This window comes from Lepus europaeus, chromosome 12 (assembly GCF_033115175.1).
Source record: "Lepus europaeus isolate LE1 chromosome 12, mLepTim1.pri, whole genome shotgun sequence".
Taxonomy (NCBI): domain Eukaryota; kingdom Metazoa; phylum Chordata; class Mammalia; order Lagomorpha; family Leporidae; genus Lepus; species Lepus europaeus.
This window is the reverse complement of record NC_084838.1, coordinates 12,557,495-12,574,274: the sequence shown is the minus strand read 5'-3', so window position 1 is coordinate 12,574,274 and position 16,780 is coordinate 12,557,495. Positions and strand designations below refer to the sequence as shown.

Sequence of the window (16,780 nt, the reverse complement as noted above, 5' to 3'; positions counted from 1 at the left end):
GTGACTACAAGCCGAATCCCATCAGCTGTCAGTCTTTTGGGGTCTTTTAATTTCTCCAAATTCCACAGGAGGTAACGCATTGCTCACTTGGTTGTTTCAACTCCAAGGCAGAGCGCAGCATCTGAAAAGCCCATTGTCCCTCGCTGTGATAATATAACTCTCTGTAAATGGTGCGGTCCAGTGTACAAAGTACTGTCCCCTGCTCTGCCCTCCCCCCCGCTGGTGACCTGTGGGGACAGCTGAATGCCTTCTGGTGCGTTGAGGCCAGAAGAGCAGGGCTGGCCTTTCAGAAACAGCTGGGCCGATTCATCCAGAACAAAAGCCAGCTCTTCCTGCTAAATCCCTGGCAGGCACTGGCTGAGAGGCAGCGGGTCCCTGTGCCCCTCTGTCTCCTTGATCCAGCTCCCTCAGGGTCGGCATCCTGCGTGAGCGAGCCATCAAAGGCTCCCCACGGCCCAACCCCATGCCCGGCCCGGCATGCTCCCAGCCCCACGTGGAAGGCTGTGGCTTTGCAGGGAAACCAGGGTTCTCGTCCCAGCTCTGCCTTTTCCCAGCCATGCAGGGGGAACCAGTGACTTCACTTTGCAGAGCCTCAGTCTCTCCATCTGTGAATTGGGAGCCAGAGCAGTTTCAGTCTGAGACATCTGTTGTTGGGTTTGAAGGAGCTAATTAACACCCAGAGCAGGCAGCGTGCATGCTGGGGTCCTCCAGTATCATCTTTTTTTCTGTTTTAATATTTATTTATTTGAAAAGCAGAGTGACAGAGAGAAAGGGAGAGAGAAACAGAGATAGAGATCTTCCATCTGCTGGTTGACTCCCCCAGTGGCTGCAACAGGTAAGTCTGAGCGAAGTGGAAGACAGCAGCCTGGAACTCCATCCAGGTCTCCCACATGAGTGATGGAAATCCAAGTTCTTGGGCCATTTTCTGCTGCTTTCCCAAGTGCGTCAGCAGGGTGGTGGATTGGAAGTGGAGCAACCAGAACTCAAACCAGCACTCTGATACGGGATGCCAGTGTCGCAAGCTCGCTCACCTTAAACACCTCTGTACCTTTCTCTGGATCCCCACGCTGATGCCAGCTCCTGTTTACCAGCACTGTCTCTGCCCCGGATCTTGACACGGGTAATTTCACTGAATTCCCCCATAACTCTCTAAGCGGATGCTGTTACCAGATAAAGAAACCAAGGCACAGAAAACTTGAGTGCCATGAGCTGTCCTCTCCTCTAAGACTGCCGAATACAAAAGTGACATCGCCTCGAAGATTTTTTTGTTGGCCAGCGCCGTGGCTCACTAGGCTAATCCTCCGCCTGCAGCGCCGGCACACCGGGTTCTAGTCCTGGTCGGGGCGCCAGATTCTGTCCCGGTTGCTCCTCTTCCTGTCCAGCTCTCTGCTGTGGCCCGGGAGTGCAGTAGAGGATGACCCAAGTGCTTGGGCCCTGCACCTGCATGGGAGACCAGGAGAAGCACCTGGCTCCTGGCTTCGGATCAGCGCAGTGCGCCGGCCGCAGCGGCCATTGGAGGGTGAACCAACGGCAAAAGAAATACCTTTTTCTCTGTCTCTGTCTCTCTCTCACTGTCCACTCTGCCTGTCAAAAATTAAAAAAAAATTTTTTTTGTTGTCTGTGTATGTAAAGGATTTTTATGAAATGCTTTTTATTTCTAAAACAGGGGCTGGCACTGTGGCGCAGTGGGTTCAGCCTCCACCTGTGACAGCAGCATCACACTGAGCACAGGTACAAGTCCCGGCTGCTCCATTTCTGATCCAGCTCCCTGCTAATGCACCTGGGAAAGCAGCAGAAGGTGGCCCATGTGCTTGGGCCCCTGACACCCACATGGGAGATCCAGATCGAGTTCCTGGCTCCTGGCTTTGGCTTGGCCCAGCCATGGCCATTGTGGCTTTTTAGGGAGTGATCCAGGGGACAGAAGAGTCTCTCTCTCTGTAACTCAGCCTTTCAAATAAATGTCTTTAAAAAAATAGCGCTCTACAACCTCTTTTAAAATAGTTCTACACCATCCATGAGAAGAAACCATGAGTTACTACCAGCGGTTATATGAAGGGTGCAGGCAGGGCACTGACACCAGGCCCTGGCATTGTCAAGATGAACTGAAGTAATCCCTGGCCCTGAATAGGAGGTGTGGAAAAGACCTTGCCTTGCCCTTGGCTTCCTCCCACTTTGGCTGTAGAAGGAATCTGGGTGCGATGATTTGGACAGAGTTGGAATGTGTCCCTTGGTCCTCTGTATGGCCGTGTGAAAGGCAGTGGAACCTTTAAGAGGTGGAGTCTGGTGGCAGTTCCTGGGGGCGTTGCCCTCAGAAGGGTTTAACTGACTCTGTGGAACCTGGTTAGTTCTCCAGAGAGGGTTGCTATGAGACAGCAGGACTGGCTCCTCCCCATTCTCCAGCCCCTCCCTCCCTCCCTCCCTCTCTCTCTCTCTCTCTCTCTTTCTCTCTCTTTTAAGATTTATTTAGTTATTTGAAAGGCAGAGTTACAGAGAGGCAGAGAGAGAGAGAGAGGGAGACAGAGAGAGAGGGAGAGGTCTTTCATCTGCTGGTTCACTCCCCAGATGGCTGCTATGACTGGAGCTGCACAGATCCGAAGCCAGGAGCCAGGAGCTTCTTCCTGGTCTCCGACATGGGCACAGGGGCCCAAAGACTTGGGCCATCTTCTACTGCTTTCCCAGGCCATAGCAGAGAGCTGGATCAGAAGTGGAGCAGCCGGGACTTGAACCGGCGCTCATATGGGATGGCGGCACTGCAGGCAGTGACCTTACCTGCTACACCACCAAGCCGGCCCCCAGCATCCTTTCTCATCTGAGATCCCGCCTCTGGCATGAGCTCCTGCCAGGGTGCCACCTGCCATGAGGCCCTCACCAGAGCCAGTGCCTTGCCATTGGGCCTTTCAACCTCCAAAACTCTGAGCTGGATTAACCTCTTTTCTCAGCAAATGATCCAGCCTCGGGTATTTCACTGTAGCAAGGGACACTTGGCTTTAGAGACAGAGCTGGGTTCAAATCCCAGTTCTCATTCACCCCATGATGGAAGAGTACGTGGGTCACTTAACATTTCTGAGCCTGTTTTGTTTTAGTTGTAATATTGAAGGTAGCAATCGCCTCGCTTAGAGGGAGGTGTGAGGCTTCATTGAAGTAGTAAAGTGGGCAGTTCTGGTGGGCACTCAAGCTGCAGTAGTTATAATTACACTTTAGTTGCCATGGTCACAGGGCCAGCTGTGCGTAGCAGGGACGGGCCAGGCAGAAGGAGGAAAAGCATCTAGCACTTTGGGTCTTTCCTTGAAAAATCTACCCTGGGAGACTGGCTGGCTGGGAGAATCTCTGCTGCATAGCAGGTTAGAGGTGGTCTCTGAGGCTCAGGCTGAGCAGCGTCTGACCCCTGGCGGGGCGTGGTGACAACATCATGTGTGCTAGGAACCCACCCATGAGCTGCGGGTCTTAGGACTGGGCTGACTGTATGATGGAACTCAGGTTTTAGGTGCTTTTTAAAATCATGTGGCAAACACATTCCTGCCCAGGGCTTTCAGAAAATGTTTGGGTTGTCAGCATTTGGAATTCTCCTGGTGTGTCCTAGTCACCGTTTGACCAAACTCATGTCATTCACAATGAATTCACTCAATTAAATCTTGCTAAGCATCTATTCTGTGCCAGGCCTTATTTGACCCAGAAAATCGAGCCAACCACACCTTCTCCTGCCAGTGGGCTCTCGTTCTAACGAGGTGATGTCCACGTAGATGATCTGAATGCAGGGGGCTGAACAAGGGGTACCGAGCAGTGGTGTGCTGGCAACCTTCAACAACAGGCTGTCCGGGGAGGGGAACTGGAGCCGCAGTTCGAAGCCTTTGCTGATTTCCTTGGTGTAATTATTCCCCCCACGGCTGATTTCAGACTGCTGGCTCGGCGTCACCGAACCGTGGAGTTGGGATGTGTGGGTTGCACATGGTGCAAGAACACACAATTAGAATATTTCCACCAGCCCCATAAACAGCTAAAATGGCCTTACGAGCAGAAACAGTAGTCAAACACAGGAATTAGGAAGTGCTTTTGCGAATTGATTACCTTCATTGTTAACTTCTTTAATTACGGAAGTTTATAGGAGTTGTCATCGAAGGCGGTGGTTAACAGCTGGCTGTCAGAATTCCTGGGGTTTTAACAACCCGCGCCTGTGCGCCAGTGCGAGCAGAGATGAAAGACTGGGTGAGCTTATTAGCACTATCTGCATTGCCTCTAGGACTCAGGCCCACTTGGGGCTGACCGAGGCCTCGCTTGCTTGCTCGCTCTAGTGTTTCATGGGTGCATGCTCTAGGGTCTCCCAGGAGCGCTCCCGCGTGTCAGCCGTCACATGTAATCCCCATCTCGGGCTCTGCTAGAATGCACCTGATGCTCGCAAATCCTTGTCCTATTAGTTTATTTCTTCTGAAGCTTGCTCCAGGAGAAGTCTGCAGCCGAAAGAGCCCCACTGAGCCGGGAATCTTCCCCGGCCAGCCTTGCCCTCTCCTCTCGGGGTGTCCCATTCCCTCTGGCTTTCTCTGTGAATGTGATGGAGGATGGCCGCCTCAGAAAGACAGCCAGAGCCTCAGACAGCACCGGTAAACCAACCACGACTGTCACACCCCAAGTTCTAATTCCAAACTGCAGTGGTCCAGCTCGGTTCTGGTGTCCACGCCTCACGCTCTGGGAAGAGGGGTAGAGTACAAACGTGGGTGCCCACTGGGGGCCCCGTGGGTGCAGATAGGGGCTCCTGGGGAGGGAGCAGGCCCCCTCAATTGTCTACCGCATGTGGCCTTTGCTTCTTCCCATCTCACTCCGGGAGGAGGGGTCTTCGGGAGTAAGGTTGGGTCATCAGAGGAGACCCCTGGCAGCAAGGCGGAGGTCCTCTGAGGCGAGGATCCAGGGCCAGCGGCACTTGCTGATGCCTGCATCCGCTGGGGACAGAACCGAGCGTGTCCAGAAGGAAGGGGGATGGGACGCTTCTAGGTGCCCATGTGAGGCTGCCTGGACTCTGAAAGGCAGGCTGGGATACATCCTGACTGGCTAGGACATACATTCCAGCTAGGACAGTCTCTAGTTCCTCAGAGACGCAGGTTCAGGGGTCCCGCCCCCTTGTCTGAGAGGAGTTGCTGGGTTGCAAATGATCTGGCAGATAATTCCAGGGCATGCATGTGCTGGGGCCTGTAATCAAAGCACCCAGAGCCAAACCGCCGGCCTTTCTGCCGCTCTCCCCGCCGCTCTCCCCGCTGCTCTCCCCGCCAGCCCTGTAGCGGGCCACAGGCAGCCTCGGGCAACAGCAGAGCACACAGCTCGAAGGTGTGAACCTCCCTGGGGTGTGGACACCTTGCTTCAGCTCTCCGAGAAAGTGGAACTGAGCAGTTTCTCAAGCCAGGAAGGAGGTGCGCTGTGACACAGGACATTGGGCAATGGAGTGGGGCCCAGGACTCAGGCATGGAGGACCCGGTGGTACACTGCTCCTGGGGTGACCTCAGAGAGCTCCAGAACCCTTCCTGTGGCTTGGCCTTGTCACGATAACGCGTACCTTAGGAGGCGAAGGTGAGGAGGTGAGAATAGAAGTCGGTAACACAGGCACAGCCCAGGGCATGGCATGGGGCATTCGAGAAATGGTTCCCATGACCATTGGGCTTGTACAAAGAGGTGGGAGGAGGCAGGGCTGGGTTGGGATTCCCCAGGCCTTGTGGCTTCTCTGGCTCCGACTCAATGGAAAAACCAGGAAGCGAGTGTGGTGCTCTTGGCTTCTCTTGCTGTGATGCCAGCCCCTGGCAGTTACTGCCTTTGTGTTGGGGCCGTGCTCGGCTGCACATGAGGCTGCTGCCTGCACCTAGGCCGGGCATGCCCACCTCGGTTATCCGGCCGAGGTGTGAATCTTCCCAAACTGAGGTCACAGAGCCACTGCAAGAGGGACGCCTGGGACCCACACTTGCACGAGGGTGGCTGGGAGGTTGTCCCCTGCCCAGCTCTCCTAAAGGACTCTCAGATGCATGTGACATGCTGCTGAGCTAGACAAATATTTCATTGTTTAAGAGAGACTTTGCCAGGACTGGCATTGTGGCAATAGAGGGTAAAGCCACTGCCTGCGATGCCGGCAGCTCTTATGGTGCCTGTTCATGTCCTGGCTGCTCCCCTTCCCATTCAGCTCCCTGCTAATGGACTGGGAAAAGCAGCGAAAGATGGCCCACGTGTTTGGGTCCCTGCCACCCAGGGGGAGACCTGGATGACGCTCCTGGCTCTGGGCTTAGGGCTGGCCCAACCCTGGCCTCTGAGGCCATTTGGGGAATGGAAGGAAGATCTCTTTCTCTCCCTCTCTTTCAAATAAATAAATAAATCTTCAAAAAAGAGAGACCTTGCACTCATTTCTCTGACCAATGTGTCGCCTGCGACACCCCTCAGAGCATTCGTTTATGGGGAACCCACAGCACCTGCTCTTGTACTGAGTCACTACATCGTCCCCACCACCCCGGGAAGAGGCAACTAATTGTGTCCACTTCACAGACGAGGAAACTGAGTCTTGGGTACGATAAGTCGCTTGCCCAAAGTTACAGGGTGTGAAAAACAGCAGGAGGTCCAACCAGGCCTTCTGACTCCAAAGCGCCTGCCTGATGCCCTTGGCCTTTCTGCTTGCTCCATGCTGAACGAGGCTGGGGTCTGTCTTCTTTATTCTCTTTGATGGGTCCAGCCGCCTTGCACATCCACCCTGCTTTTGCGGGGAGCCCATATCACCATCTGAGGTCATGGCGTGCTGACGTCCGGCACCCACGTCTGAAATCCTCCCCAGTGGGTGCAGGTCCAGCGTTGCCTGCGACCCAGTCCAGCCTTCGCCCACCCTAGGCGCCCTCACGTCGTCCCTCCGCGCTCCGGGGCTCAGTTTCCTCCTGTGCAAGCCGGGGCGCTGGATGCCAGGCTGCGCGGAGCAGCGAAGGGCGGTGCACAGCGACACGCCGGCACCGGCCAGCCGCGAGCCCGGAGCCAGAGTCGCCGTCCGCGCCGCTGCCCACGGGAGGGGCCGGCGCTCCTCCCCCAACCCCGCCCCGAGGGCGGCCCCCGGCCGCTCGCGCAGCAGCGCCCCCGCCCCGACGCCCGGAACCAGCTGAGCACAGCTGGACCCAGCAGCCGCCGTCGCCAGCGCCGCAGCCGCAGGTAGGGGCGCCCGGGGGTCGCGGGCTGATCTGAGTGCTTCCCTGCGCGCCCGGCCTGGGGGGCCGCCGCTGAGGAAGGGGCTTCCTCGCCCGCCTGGCCCGTCTCGCCGGGGACCGAGGAGAGTGGGTCGGGGGTGTGGCAAGAGGAGAGGGGCCTAGGTGCCGAAGGAGGCCCCCTGAGGCCGCCTTGACCCCGCCCCCGCGGGTGCGCGGCGTGGGCCCGGGTCAGCCTGCACGCAGGGTGTCCGCCCCGCAGGCGGCTCGGGGCGCTGGCTGCGCTGGGAGCTTCCCCGCGGGACACCTTTCCCGCCGCCTCCGGGGATGAGCAGCTGTGGGCTCCTTCCCCTTTGTGGGCCCGGCGCTGTGGCGAGTTCCTCCCGGTGCCGGCCGCCTCCTCCCGGCCCCGCGCTGCGCATTCCCTTCCCTGACTCACGCGGAAACTTCTTTCCGAGCTCAAGTCCGATTGCAACCTCCCTCCCCCCTGGGCGCCCAGCTCTGCCCGCTCGCCCGCCCCCACCTGAGACAGCCGCTTCCCCCTGGTGCAGGGCAGGCTGCTCCTCTGGGCTGCCCAGGGGGGCGGCCCCAATCTCTGGGAGGCTGGGACTGGGTCTGGGGGCGGACAGGAGACCTTGGCTTCCTTTGTAGCCCCTCCTCTGTCCATCGCGGCCTCACACCCTCGCGGGGGCAGACGGGGGTCTTTAAAATCCCCCAGAATACATTTTGGCTGCCCTAGGTTGGTCAAGCGGGCTTTGAGAAGGCGGGGCCTTTGGGGAGGCGCCCTAGGCTTCAGTTTGGCCTCGGGGACTCTATGCACACTTAATCCTGCACGTCCTGTTCTCCCAGGGCCGCAGTGCTGACCGGGCCACAGGACCTGGTGCTGCTGGGCGGTGGTAGTGACCACAGCTTACCGGAGTCCACCACACCCGCCTTGCACAGCTGAACTACTCTAGGGCCTGAGAGCAGGACGGGGCCCGGTTCCAGTCTGCACTGTACCCACTTTTCCTTAATGGGATTTTTGAGTCTGTCTGGGGTGTTGCATTGGCTGAGGGACCAAGCCCCGCCCTGACCCCAGACAGACATCCGGGTGTGCTGGTTGGTGCTGGCTGGTGTCTCTCCCAGCATAGTAAGGGCCTGGAGCGCAGGGGAAGGTGGGAGGGGGCCGTGGGCACCCATCGCCTTTGAACTGCCTTTCCCTTTCTGGGGCCTCGCTATTTATAAATGCCAGGAAAATTGTAAACAGCTGGGGCCGCTTTTGTTGGCCCGTGAGTGAGCTGCACAGCAGCAAAGGTTTCCCTCTGAATCAGGGAAGGGAACTTCACTCTAGAACTTTCCATAGTCTTCTCATGATGGACTGACATGACCCTAGGGAGGCAGCAGCTGCAGGTTTGCCTCTCGTGGCATTTCCCTCCCTCCGTGTTCTGTGCCTTGGCCCATGAGGGACCCGAGTCCTGGAGGAGGAAAAAGCTCTCTGTCCTTAAGACACTTCCCGTTGAAAGTGACACAACCGTGGCAGACTGAGAGTTACTGTAAGAGGGGTGACTAGTGCCTTTGAAATGAGCAACAGTTTACCAGGAGGAAAAGGGATTGGGGGAAGAGTCACCCTGACAACCAGGAACAGCGTGTGCAAAGGCACTGAGGTTTTCTGAGCAGTGCTGGGAGCTGAAGCTGTAAATAAACAAGGAACTGGATTGCAAACTACGGTCTGAAGACAAGGAGAACCTGAGAAAGGCTGGTGACCAAAGCAGTGAGGATGACAACATTACCTGTTGGCTGATGCAGGGGATGGATCGGCAGGGGCAGAACTGGAGGCAGAGAGACCCCGAGGAGGTTGTTGCATGGTCCAAGTGAAAGAGAGGGCAGATCTGATCCGGAGCGGTGGCGGATCCGGAAGCCCCGCTGAAGGTCTCACTTCCAGCCGCTTGTACATTTCATCTAAAAGCAAACAAGAGCTTATAGCTACTGGATACAGCTGCTGAGTTGTTTTGAGTTCTTCAGTGGTGTCATTTTTGCCCCATTTCTTTTGTATTAGTTTTAAAACCAAAAAAAGTTTGTTAAAGTTTCCAAGATTGGGAAGCGTATAGAGACACCCCTCAGCCCACCAAATTCTTTCCCCATAGGGAGCCATGTGAAGAGCAGCGTGCACTTCCATCCCCCGTTACAGCAAGGGCCGTGGGCTGAATGCCTGCCCGCTCCTTGGCCACCCAGGGCCAGTAGGGCCGCTTCTCCCTAGGCATAATGGGAGGTGAGGTCTCCCGTGGCAGGTTACCAGGTCACAGGGAGCCTTCCTGCTTGGCTTCGTAGTTCTTTGCTTCGATCGCCTCTGTCCGCAGTCTCTGAGTGTGTGGACAGCCGGGCCTCGGTATCTGCAGGTTCTGCGTCTGCAGATACAACCAGAAGTACACGTATTTTAAAAATGGCATCCGTGCTGAACGTAGGCAGCCCGTTCTCGTCATTACGCCCAAGCAGAGCTGTGCGACGGTATTTGCGTGGTGCTCACTTCGTGTTAGGTATTCTAAGTGATCTGGGGATGACTTCAGCTCGGCCACAAGATGTGTGTAGGTTCTGTGCACCTACTCTGTTGCTTTGTGGAAGGGACCTGAGCATCCCGTATCTGCAGGCAGTGGGGGCCGGCACTCTGCTTATCAGAGGCCACAGGTGTGAGAGAAGTCAGGGGCACCGACTTAGGAGTAGAGCCCATGTCTTGGCTCTTCTGTGTCCGCCTCTACAAATCCCTGTCTCGCTCCCCTTCGACAGATGAGAAAGCGGAGGTGTAGAGAGGCCGCATGACTCACCGCGGGTCATGTGGCTCTTAGGTGATGGTGTCGGGATTCCGGACGTCTGACCACAGAGCTGCAGCTGTTGATAAATGCACTAAGTTTCCCATAGAGAGCGCTGGCCCTGATGTGCTGAGCAGGGCGGGAGGGAGGGGGCGGAGTTTTGTTGTGGCTGGTAGGAGCGAGGGGGGCTCAGCTCTGCAGCAGGGAGGCTGGGAGGGGTCTCCCAAGGCTGTGCCTGAACTCAAACTTCACAATGCATGGGATCCTACTGCGTAGAGCAGGCGCCCCTGTGTTCGGGAAATCAAGGCTCCAGGACACAGGACTTGGGGGGCGAGGTCATTTGATGAGTTGGGAGCCCAGCCAGCGTCCTCCCTTCTTTTCACCGTTGGAGCCCACGCTCTGGAAATCTAACCTCTTCCCCCCCGTGGTTATTCCTGGAAAAAATGCCAGCAGATGCAGGGAAAAGCAGGTCCCGGGGGTTATGCATTTTTGGGGGGAGTGTGGAGGGGGAAGAGGCCGGGGTTTGGGCAGCAGGGAGATGCTAAGTAAAAATATCTCCTGTCTTTCAACTGAGTGAGCCTGTGTCATATTTCAGCCTCATGTGGTTTGTGAAGTTGGAGACCACAGGCAGGCTGGGTTCCTGCAGCCGGCCGGCTTCCCCTCCCCCAGCCCTCTGCTGCCATGCGCCTGCTGTCCCTGCCCCGCTGGGGACCACATAGCAATGTGAGGATATGGCAGAGAAGAGCCGTGGGTGTGCTGGGCAAGGCTGGGCAGCGAGGGCCTGGGCTGGAGCCCTGGTCTTGCCGCTGACACAGGGCTGCGAGACTCGGGCTCATGTATTCTGCACCATGGGCAGGCAGCATGGTGACAGCCGTGCCCAGTGCTGTTGGCCTCCGAGTCAGAGGCCTTTGTGCGCAGCCCACGCATGCATCTGCTTGCCTGCCACACAGAGCCAGCCCACAGCAGTCATCCGTGTTCAAGCTGAGCTCCTGTTCTTGGGTTTCGTCTTTTCGGACCGAATGGATTGTCCTGTTTTGCAGACAGGGTTGCTGTGGCCTAGGGTTCTCTAAGTGTGCTGTCCCCTATTCTACATTGTCACACAAGCAGTGACAATGGCCGCTGTGTGCATCACACACACTGTGGGCTTCCCTTTCACTTTCACTGTCTTTTTTTTTTTTTTTAACTTTTATTTATTTTCATCAACTCGAAAGGCAGAGAGATTTTTCATCTTCTGGTTGGCTCCCCAAATGGCCACCACAGCCAGGGCTGGCCCACACCAAAGCCAGGAGCTCCATCCCAGCCTTCCGCAAGGGTGACAGAGACCCACACACTTGGGCCATCTTCCACTGCCTGCCCAGGTGCATGACCAGGGAGCTGGATCAGAAGCGGAAGTGCCGGAGCTAGGACTGGCACTCTGATGTGGGCTGCGGGCGTCTGGAGCAGTTGCCTAACCCGCTGAGCCACAACACTTGCCCCTCACTGCCTTTTCCATCGTTTAGCAGCCCTGTGCGGGGGAGATGCTGACTCTGTTTTATGCATGAGGAATCAGGCTGAGCCTGGAGATGAGCCTCTGCACCTCCTGCATTCAATCCAGACACTAAGAGATGAGACCAGCTTTCTTCCTGGTCTATAAAGTATCCCTGAAACCCCTTCTTCCCCAGAGGATCCAGAAAGGCTTGAGCTGCAGAGCCTCGCAGGGAGCCCAGTGAAGGGGCGGTGCCAGTGGGAAGGGTGAGCTGCTTAAGCAAACAGTCTGGTTGTTCTGCAGCCTCAACAAGGACCGTCATCTGGGACTGCCTTACTGACCAGCCAGGGGTCGTGCCATGCGCTTGAGCGTGCCCGGTGGGGCGTGGCTCTTGGTTTCCTGCTGCAGCAGCTGTGGCTGGGCTGGCCTCTTGGTGGCTACTCAGTAAATACAAGTGAAGTCTTTGGGAGTGGCTGCTGGTATGGATGGCACGTGTGCTTTCTTCGCCTCTCCTCTGCGCTCCCCTTCCCCCTCCCCTGTATTATATTAAATGCTTATAATAGAAAGTAAAAAAAGAAAAAAGTCTAAAAAACCAAAATCAACCCACAATTCTGCTGACCTGAGATAACCATGCTAACTTTTGGATTCATTTCCTTCCTGATGTTTTTCAATCTATTTTTATTTTTACCATTCCATGGATAATTTTCTATTCTGGCTTTTTGCTTTTCCTCCACGTTCTAACATAAATACTGGCTTGTGTTTTTAAGGATTCTTTTAAAATGTATTTTCTAAAGCAGTTAAGTTTTTTAAAGATTTTATTAGAGAGAGCCGTACATACAGAGAGAGCTGCCAGGCACTGGTTCACTCCCTCAAATGCCTGCAATGGCCAGGACTACATGGGAAGGCAGGAATTCAGGTCTCCCATGTGGGTGGCAGAGACCCAGATACTTCATTCGTCATCACTGCCTCTCGGGGTGCGCATTAGCAGGAAGCTGGAATCAGGAGCAGAGCTGGGACTTGAACCCAAGCACCCTGATATGGGATGCGGGCATCCCAGCCTAATGTCTTAACCACTAGGCTAAATGCCTGCTCCTATTTAAAGAGTGGTTTTTTAAAGATTTATTTATTTATTTGAAAGGCAGAGTTACATAGAGAGGCAGAGAGAGAGAGAGAGAGAGAGAGAGAGAGAGAGAGAGAGAGAGTTCTATGCATTGGTTCACCTGCCAATGGCCTAGGGCTGGGCCCGGCTGAAGTCAGGGCCAGGAGCTTCTTCCGGGTCTCCTATGTGGGTGTTGGGGCCCAAACACGTGGGCCACCTTCCACTGCGTTCCCAGGCCATAACAGAGAGCTGGATTGGAAGTAGAGCAGCTGGGACCCATATGGGATGCTGGCACTACAGGCAGTGGCTTAGCCTCCTTTGCCATAGCACTGGTCCCTTAAAAGAGGTTTTGAATGCATATGTATTCTAGTTAAACTTTTTCACTCCAATCACACAAAGAATGAAAGAAGTGAAATAATGCATTTTATTTGCAAAAAATAAGTTCCACTTTTTAAATGATGGCAGTGGTACATGCTGACATGACTTTTCATCACTCTCTTCTGTCTTTGGTTTGCATATACCATATTCTCTTACTCTTGTCTTATTAAAGTTGCAACACTGCAGTGAACATCCTAGTACATAGTTTTTGCTCTTCCTTCATTTTTTTCTCTAGAGGAGAGCCCTGGATTTCCCAGTCAAAAAACGATACATTTAACAGCTTTTCCAGAAATTGGTCATCAGAAGTCCAGCTGTCCTGTTCCAGGGTGCAGGGGCCATTTCCCTGCAACATTGAACTTCATTCCTTTGCTCTGCAAGTACTTTTGCACAGTCCAACAGTAAAGGATGAGGAATTAAGATCCCAGGCCGAAGACCAGAGAGCACTTGGAGTTTCTGCTTTGTCCTTGCCCTAAGACCATGAGCCGACCCCCTGGCCGAGCTTCCCTTTCACTCATGCATGCTTGGCAAGTGTAAGCACGCAGGTCTGCATCTCCTCTGATATAAACTGCCCCTGGGGAGGCCAGAGCTGCGGTGTAGCTGGTAAAGACGCCACCTGTGATGCCCGCATCCCATATGGGTGCCGGTTCACGACCCGGCTGCTCCACTTCCAATCCAGCTGTCTGCTAATGCACCTGAGAAAGCCCAAGGAGTTGGATCCCTGGAGACCGGAAGAAGCTCCTGGCTCCTGGCTTCAGCCTGGCCTAGTGCCAGCTGTTGCAGCCGTTTTGGGAGTGAATCAGCGGATGGAAGCTCTCTCTCGCTGTCTCTTCCTCTCTTTGTAACCCTGCCTTTCAAATAAATAAATAAATCTTTAAAACAAAACAAAAAAACAAACACCCCCCCCCCCAAATAAAACCGCAAAACCTGCTCTGGGAAGTGAGCAGGCAGGGACAGATCCTGGGCATGTTCAGACTCCTAGAGGGCCTGGCCTGTATGCTTCAGGGCAGGAAGTGGTAGACCAGTTGAACTGTATCATTCAAGAAGAGGCTGCTTTTGTGTGCTAGCTTGGAGCCCTGTGGCTCTCACACTCCAGTGGTCTTTTTAAAAAGGCCCTAAAATGCGTGTTTGCAGACACTTCCGCTTGCATCTTGACTGGTGCGATGTCACAGTCGGCAAGAAAAGAGGACCTAGAGCATCTCAAACCCACTGAGCACCCAGGTCACCCAGGGGATTTGTGAAGATGCAGATTCTGGTTCAGTAGGACCTGGGTCTCTGCATTTTTTGAAAGATTTATTTATTTTTTTTGAAGGGCAGAGTGATGGGGGAAGAGAGAGAGAGAGAGTCTTCCATCTGCTGGTCCATTCCCCAAATGGCCACAATGGCTATTGCTGATCCAGTCCAAAGCCAGAAGCCTGGAACTCCATCCAGGTCTCGCACTTGGGTTGTAGGGGCCCAAGTACCTGGGCCATCTTCTGCTGCTTTCCCAGGCGCATTAGCAGGAAGCTGGGTCTGAAGCTGAGCAACTGGGACTTACTTGAACTGGTGTTCTGGTATGAGATGCTGGCATTGCAGGTGGTAGCTTAATCCACCGAGTCACAATGCCAGTGCAAGTCTCTGCATTTTTAAAAATTTTTATTCATTTGAAGGTAGAGCTACAGACAGAGAGAGGGACAGAGAGAAAAATCTATCCATCTGCTGGTTCACTCCCCAGATAGCCACAATAGCCGGAGCTGGGCTGACCTGAAGCCAGGAGCTTCTTTGTGGTCTCCTACAGGAGTGTAGGGGCCCCAAGCACTTGGGCCATCTTATACTGCTTTCCCAGGCCACAGCAGAGAGCAGATTAGTAGAAGAGCAGCTGGGACTCGAACTAGCACCCATGTGGGATGCCGGTGCCGCAGGTAGAGGCTATAGCACCAACCCCTAGTCTCTGCATTTTTAACGAACTTCCCAGGTGCTGCTGGTGGCGCTGGCCCAGGGATCTCTAATCTCTAATTAAGAAGTGAGGGACTTAAGAAGTAAGCCCTCGGTAAGGGTTAAAGGTCAGTAAAAGCAATGGGAGCCAGGCTAGAGCCATCTTCCAATGTCTCATCTTCGAGGTTCTCCTGACTATTTAAAGTTTTGTTCCCTTTGCTCTCCCCACGCGGGGTCAGGCTGTCTCGTCCACAGCTCTGAGTGCCTGGAATGTGAACAGCTCTTGAAACACTGTGCTGCCTGACTGCGGAGCGAGGTATGGCTCTTTAGATGTGACTCAGTAGAAAGCCATCCGTCCAAAGGGGAGCCATGTAGCCGAGGGCTGGAGCGCTTGGCTTTGGTGGGCACTTCCACCAGAAGCTTTTGTACTTAAGATTATAAACACGATTCTCTGTGGGCCTGCAGGCTGCAGACTGCATCCCCTTGTCTGTTTTTAATATGCCTCTGAGCTAAGATGGGTTTTAAATTTTAAAGAGCATTATTAAAAAAAAAAAAAAAGAAAAGAAAAGAAAAAAGAAAAACCAAGCAGACAAGGAAGGATCTGGAACAGTGAGGGCAGGTGGCCTGCAAAGTCCGAGATGCTTCCTGTCTGCCCCCCCCCCCCTTTTTTGAGAGAGAGATTTATTTATTTATTTGAGAACAGAGTTATAGACAGAGGGAGGGAGAGACAGAAAGAAAGGTCTTACATCCGCTGGTTCCCTCCCCAAATGGCTGCAATGGCAGGAGCTGGGCTGATCTGAAACCAGGAGCCAGGAGCTTCTTCTTGGTCTCCCATATGGGTGCAGGGACCCAAGGACTTGGGCCATCTTCTGCTGCTTTCCCAGGCTATAGCAGAGAGCTGGATCGGAAGTGGAGCAGCAGGGACTCGAACCAGTGCCCATATGGGATGCCAGGGCCACGGGTGGAGGATTAACCTACTGCACCACAGCGCTGGCCCCACTGTCTGGTCCTTTCTAGAAAACAATTATTGACCCCTGATCTTGATTGACCAAAGCTTTAAGTTTTTTTCCCAGTGAGCGAGAGGTCTGGCTTCACAGCCTGAGCATTACTGAGACCAAGGTCTAGGGGAGGCAGCCTGACTCGGGGGGCGGGGGGCGGCGGGGGGGAGGAAGGCACATGCGTCTTAGCTGTGTGTCTGTTGGCGTGTTGCTGCTCCTCTCTGAACTTGGGTCCTTGCTTCGAAAAACAGGAACGATGATACCTGCCTGGCAAAGTTATTGTGAGGGTGAGACAGTGCTTGTAGGGTTGGTAGGTTGTTATTGGAGGCGGCCCTTAGACCCCTTAAGGGGTCGCTGAACACCATGTTTCGAAGACCTCCCACTGCGCTGGGGGCAAAGAGAAAACCCTGCTCCAGGCTCGGTCCATTCTGCCCAGGGCAGAAAGCTGCTGTTGCGTCGCCTGGACAGGTGGGGTGTGCTGGAAGCTCGCACACCTTCTCTAGCGGCAAGCTCTCTACCCGAAGACTGGCCTTTCGGCCGGGGGACAGCTCTGGTAGGAGGCACCACTGCTCCGCCATGTCCCCGAGGATATCACTCAGCAGACAGGAAGTGAGCAAGAGCGCTGGGCTGGGACCCTGAGTGCTGGAAGGAAACCGGTCTCTGGCTGCATCTGGGGTGCGTGGGCAGGGGACTGGACGCAGTGGAGTGTGGTCCTCATTTTGAAGCCACTGCAGCTTTCAGATCTGGAGGACAGACTGGTGGGGAGTTAGCTGGGGCTAATTCTGAACCCAGACAAAGTTTGGCGACTCTGGGGCCTCCAGTGTCCCCATCTGGGAAAGGGTGTAATGCTTGTCTTGCCCATAGATGGCAGCATCTGTTCTCTTGGCGGGCAGTGTGTGTGTGTGTGTGTGTATGTGTATGTTACACACATTGCATGCAGGTGATCCACTACACTGTTTCTTCTTTTGGTGAATTTTTTTTTAAAGATATTTATTTAT

The 16,780-nt window shown here is 54.6% G+C and overlaps 1 protein-coding gene across 4 annotated transcripts in view; it reads left to right on the top strand.

Moving 5' to 3' along the window:
• The first annotated feature begins 7,077 nt into the window (after nt 1-7,077).
• The window catches only part of GSN (gelsolin), a 55,570-nt gene continuing 45,867 nt past the window's right edge, over nt 7,078-16,780 (top strand). Inside the window, exon 1 of one of the 4 annotated variants that reach the window (XM_062207644.1) lies at nt 7,078-7,155. The gene's annotated coding sequence lies outside the window, so the exon portion shown is untranslated. The remainder of the gene's footprint in view (nt 7,156-16,780) is intronic. The other 3 variants (XM_062207641.1, XM_062207643.1, XM_062207642.1) reach the window with 3 other exon arrangements.